Here is a 5,871-nt window from a genome sequence, read left to right as displayed (position 1 = left end):
TCAGTAGTCGATATTGAGTTGCTTTAAATCCTTAACATCAAATATTAAAGGTTGTTAGCCTTCTTCATCTTATCGAAGTTGACATAAAACCATAACGGCACTGCATTTGGAAGAATTCGACAATCTTATATTCAGGTATATAGTCGATTTTCTTGTATATACACATTTAGCAGTCGGTATTGAGTTGCTTCAAATCATTAGCATCAAATATTTAAGTTAATTAGCCTTCTTCATCTTATCGAAGTTGACATAAAACCATAACGGCAGTGCATTTGGAAGAATTCGACAATCTTATATTCAGGTATAAAGTCGATTTTCTTGTATACACACATTTAGCAGTCGGTGTTGAGTTGTTTCAAATCATTAACATCAAATATTTAATTTAATTAGCCTTCTTCATCTTATCGAAGTTGACATAAAGCCATAACGGCAGTGCATTTGGAAAGAATTCGACAATCTTATATTCAGGTGTAAAGTCGATTTTCTTGTATATACACATTTAGCAGTCGGTGCTGAGATTGTTTCAAATCATTAGCATCAAATATTTAATTTAATTAGCCTTCTTCATCTTATCGAAGTTGACATAAAGCCATAACGGCAGTGCATTTGGAAGAATTCGACAAACTTATATTCAGGTATAAAGTCGATTTTCTTGTATATACACTTTCAGCAGTCAAAATTGAGTTGCTTCAAATCAATAAAATCAAATATTAAAGTTTATTAGCCTTCTTCATCTTATCGAAGTTGACATAAAGCCATAACGGCAGTGCGTTTAGAAGAATTCGACAATCTTATATTCAGGTATAAAGTCGATTTTCTTGTATATACACAATCAGTAGTCGATATTGAGTTGCTTTAAATCCTTAACATCAAATATTAAAGGTTGTTAGCCTTCTTCATCTTATCGAAGTTGACATAAAGCCATAACGGCACTGCATTTGGAAGAATTCGACAATCTTATATTCAGGTATAAAGTCGATTTTCTTGAACACACACATTTAGCAGTCGGTGTTGAGTTGCTTCAAATCATTAACATCAAATATTTAAGTTAATTAGCCTTCTTCATCTTATCGAAGTTGACATAAAGCCATAACGGCAGTGCATTTGGAAGAATTCGACAATCTTATATTCAGGTATAAAGATGATTTTCTTGTATATACACATTTAGCAGTCGGTGCTGAGTTGTTTCAAATCATTAGCGTCAAATATTTATGTTAACTAGCCTTCTTCATCTTATCGAAGTTGACATAAAGCCATAACGGCAGTGCATTTGGAAGAATTCGACAATCTTATATTCAGGTATAAAGTCGATTTTCTTGTATATACACAATTAGCAGTCGGTGTTGAGTTGCTTTAAATCATTAACATCAAATATTAAAGTTAATTAGCCTTCTTCATCTTATCGAAGTTGACATAAAGCCATAACGGCAGTGCATTTAGAAGAATTCGACAATCTTATATTCAGGTATAAAGTCGATTTTCTTGTATATACACAATTAGCAGTCGATATTGAGTTGCTTTAAATCATTAACATCAAATATTAAAGTTAATTAGCCTTCTTCATCTTATCGAAGTTGACATAAAGCCATAACGGCAGTGCGTTTGGAAGAATTCGACAATCTTATATTCAGGTATAAAGTCGATTTTCTTGTATATACACATTTAGCAGTCGATATTGAGTTGTTTCAAATCATTAGCGTCAAATATTTATGTTAATTAGCCTTCTTCATCTTATCGAAGTTGACATAAAGCCATAACGGCACTGCATTTGGAAGAATTCGACAATCTTATATTCAGGTATAAAGTCGATTTTCTTGTATACACATTTAGCAGTCGGTGTTGAGTTGCTTCAAATCATTAACATCAAATATTTAAGTTAATTAGCCTTCTTCAACTTATCGAAGTTGACATAAAGCCATAACAGCAGTGCGTTTAGAAGAATGCGACAATCTTATATTCAGGTATAAAGTCGATTTTCTTGTATATACACAATCAGTAGTCGATATTGAGTTGCTTTAAATCATTAACATCAAATATTAAAGTTAATTAGCCTTCTTCATCTTACCGAAAGTGACATAAAGCCATAACGGCAGTGCATTTGGAAGAATTCGACAATCTTATATTCAGGTATAAAGACGATTTTCTTGTATATACACATTTAGCAGTCGGTGCTGAGTTGTTTCAAATCATTAGCGTCAAATATTTATGTTAATTAGCCTTCTTCATCTTATCGAAGTTGACATAAAGCCATAACGGCAGTGCATTTGGAAGAATTCGACAATCTTATATTCAGGTATAAAGTCGATTTTCTTGTATATACACATTTAGCAGTCGATATTGAGTTGCTTCAAATCATTAACATCAAATATTTAATTTAATTAGCCTTCTTCATCTTATCGAAGTTGTCATAAAGCCATAACGGCAGTGCGTTTGGAAGAATGCGACAATCTTATATTCAGGTATAAAGTCGATTTTCTTGTATATACACATTTAGCAGTCGATATTGAGTTGCTTCAAATCATTAACATCAAATATTAAAGTTAATTAGCCTTCTTCGTCTTATCTGAAGCTGACATAAAGCCATAACGGCAGTGCATTTGGAAGAATTCGACAATCTTATATTCAGGTATAAAGACGATTTTCTTGTATATACACATTTAGCAGTCGGTGTTGAGTTGTTTCAAATCATTAGCGTCAAATATTTATGTTAATTAGCCTTCTTCATCTTATCGAAGTTGACATAAAGCCATAACGGCACTGCATTTGGAAGAATTCGACAATCTTATATTAAGGTATAAAGTCGATTTTCTTGTATACACACATTTAGCAGTCGGTGTTGAGTTGCTTTAAATCCTTAACATCAAATATTAAAGGTTGTTAGCCTTCTTCATCTTATCGAAGTTGACATAAAGCCATAACGGCACTGCATTTGGAAGAATTCGACAATCTTATATTCAGGTATAAAGTCGATTTTCTTGAATATACACATTTATCAGTCGATATTGAGTTGCTTTAAATCATTAACATCAAATATTAAAGTTAATTAGCCTTCTTCATCTTACCGAAGTTGACAAAAAGCCATAACGGCAGTGCATGTGGAAGAATTCGACAATCTTATATTCAGGTATAAAGTCGATTTTCTTGTATATACACAATCAGTAGTCGATATTGAGTTGCTTTAAATCCTTAACATCAAATATTAAAGTTAATGTTAGCCTTCTTCATCTTATCGAAGTTGACATAAAGCCATAACGGCACTGCATTTGGAAGAATTCGACAATCTTATATTCAGGTATAAAGTCGATTTTCTTGTATACACACATTTAGCATTCGGTGTTGAGTTGCTTCAAATCATTAACATCAAATATTTACGTTAATTAGCCTTCTTCATCTTATCGAAGTTGACATAAAGCCATAACGGCAGTGCGTTTAGAAGAATTCGACAATCTTATATTCAGGTATAAAGTCGATTTTCTTGTATATACACAATCAGTAGTCGATATTGAGTTGCTTTAAACCCTTAACATCAAATATTAAAGGTTGTTAGCCTTCTTCATCTTATCGAAGTTGACATAAAGCCATAACGGCACTGCATTTGGAAGAATTCGACAATCTTATATTCAGGTATAAAGTCGATTTTCTTGTATACACACATTTAGCATTCGGTGTTGAGTTGCTTCAAATCATTAACATCAAATATTTAAGTTAATTAGCCTTCTTCATCTTATCGAAGTTGACATAAAGCCATAACGGCAGTGCATTTGGAAGAATTCGACAATCTTATATTCAGGTATAAAGTCGATTTTCTTGTATATACACATTTAGCAGTCGGTGTTGAGTTGCTTTAAATCATTAACATCAAATATTAAAGGTTGTTAGCCTTCTTCATCTTATCGAAGTTGACATAAAGCCATAACGGCACTGCATTTGGAAGAATTCGACAATCTTATATTCAGGTATAAAGTCGATTTTCTTGTATACACACATTTAGCAGTCGGTGTTGAGTTGCTTTAAATCATTAACATCAAATATTTAAGTTAATTAGCTTTATTCATTTTATCGAAGTTGACATAAAGCCATAACGGCAGTGCATTTGGAAGAATTCGATAATCTTATATTCAGGTATAAAGTCGATTTTCTTGTATATACACATTTAGCAGTCGATATTGAGTTGCTTTAAATCATTAACATCAAATATTAAAGTTAATTAGCCTTCTTCATCTTATCGAAGTTGACATAAAGCCATAACGGCAGTGCATTTGGAAGAATTCAACAATCTTATATTCAGGTATAAAGTCGATTTTCTTGTATATACACAATCAGCAGTCGATATTGAGTTGCTTCAAATCATACAACATCAAATATTAAAGTTGAGCTTTCTTCATCTTATCGAAGTTGACATAAAACCATAACGGCAGAGCATTTGGAAGAATTCGACAATCTTATATTCAGGTATAAAGTCGATTTTCTTGTATACACACATTTAGCATTCGGTGTTGAGTTGCTTCAAATCATTAACATCAAATATTTATGTTAATTAGCCTTCTTCATCTTATCGAAGTTGACATAAAGCCATAACGGCAGTGCATTTGGAAGAATTCGACAATCTTATATTCAGGTATAAAGTCGATTTTCTTGTATATACACATTTAGCAGTCGGTGTTGAGTTGCTTCAAATGACTAAAATCAAATATTAAAGTTTATTAGCCTTCTTCGTCTTATCGAAGTTGACATAAAGCCATAACGGCAGTGCATTTGGAAGAATTCGACAATCTTATATTCAGGTATAAAGTCGATTTTCTTGTATACACACATTTAGCAGTCGGTGTTGAGTTGCTTCAAATCATTAACATCAAATATTTAATTTAATTAGCCTTCTTCATCTTATCGAAGGTAACATAAAGCCATAACGGCAGGGCATTTGGAAGAATTCGACAATCTTAAATTCAGGTATATAGTCGATTTCCTAGTATTTACACATTTAGCAGTCGATATTGAGTTGCTTTAAATCATTAACATCAAATATTAAAGTTAATTAGCCTTCTTCATCTTATCGTAGTTGACATGAAGCCATAACGGCAGTATATTTGGAAGAATTCGACAATCTTATATTCAGGTATATAGTCGATTTTCTTGTATACACACATTTAGCAGTCGGTGTTGAGTTGCTTCAAATCATTAACATCAAATATTTATGTTAATTAGCCTTCTTCATCTTATCGAAGTTGACATAAAGCCATAACGGCAGTGCATTTGGAAGAATTCGACAATCTTATATTCAGGTATAAAGTCGATTTTCTTGTATATACACAATCAGTAGTCGATATTGAGTTGCTTTAAATCCTTAACATCAAATATTAAAGGTTGTTAGCCTTCTTCATCTTATCGAAGTTGACATAAAGCCATAACGGCACTGCATTTGGAAGAATTCGATAAACTTATATTCAGGTATATAGTCGATTTTCGTGTATATACACATCTAGCAGTCGGTGTTGAGTTGCTTCAAATCATTAACATCAAATATTTAATTTAATTAGCCTTCTTCATCTTATCGAAGGTGACATAAAGCCATAACGGCACTGCATTTGGAAGAATTCGACAATCTTATATTCAGGTATAAAGTCGATTTTCTTGTATACACACATTTAGCAGTCGGTGTTGAGTTGTTTCAAATCATTAACATCAAATATTTAAGTTAATTAACCTTCTTCATCTTACCCAAGTTGACATAAAGCCATAACGGCAGTGTATTTGGAAGAATTCAACAATCTTATATTCAGGTATAAAGTCGATTTTCTTGTATACACACATTTAGCAGTCGGTGTTGTGTTGCTTCAAATCATTAACATCAAATATTTAATTTAATTAGCC

The sequence above is a fragment of the Bactrocera neohumeralis genome, unplaced genomic scaffold (genome assembly GCF_024586455.1).
Source record: "Bactrocera neohumeralis isolate Rockhampton unplaced genomic scaffold, APGP_CSIRO_Bneo_wtdbg2-racon-allhic-juicebox.fasta_v2 cluster09, whole genome shotgun sequence".
Classification (NCBI taxonomy): domain Eukaryota; kingdom Metazoa; phylum Arthropoda; class Insecta; order Diptera; family Tephritidae; genus Bactrocera; species Bactrocera neohumeralis.
The sequence above is the reverse complement of the archived record's forward strand: the minus strand, read 5'-3'. Positions refer to the sequence as shown.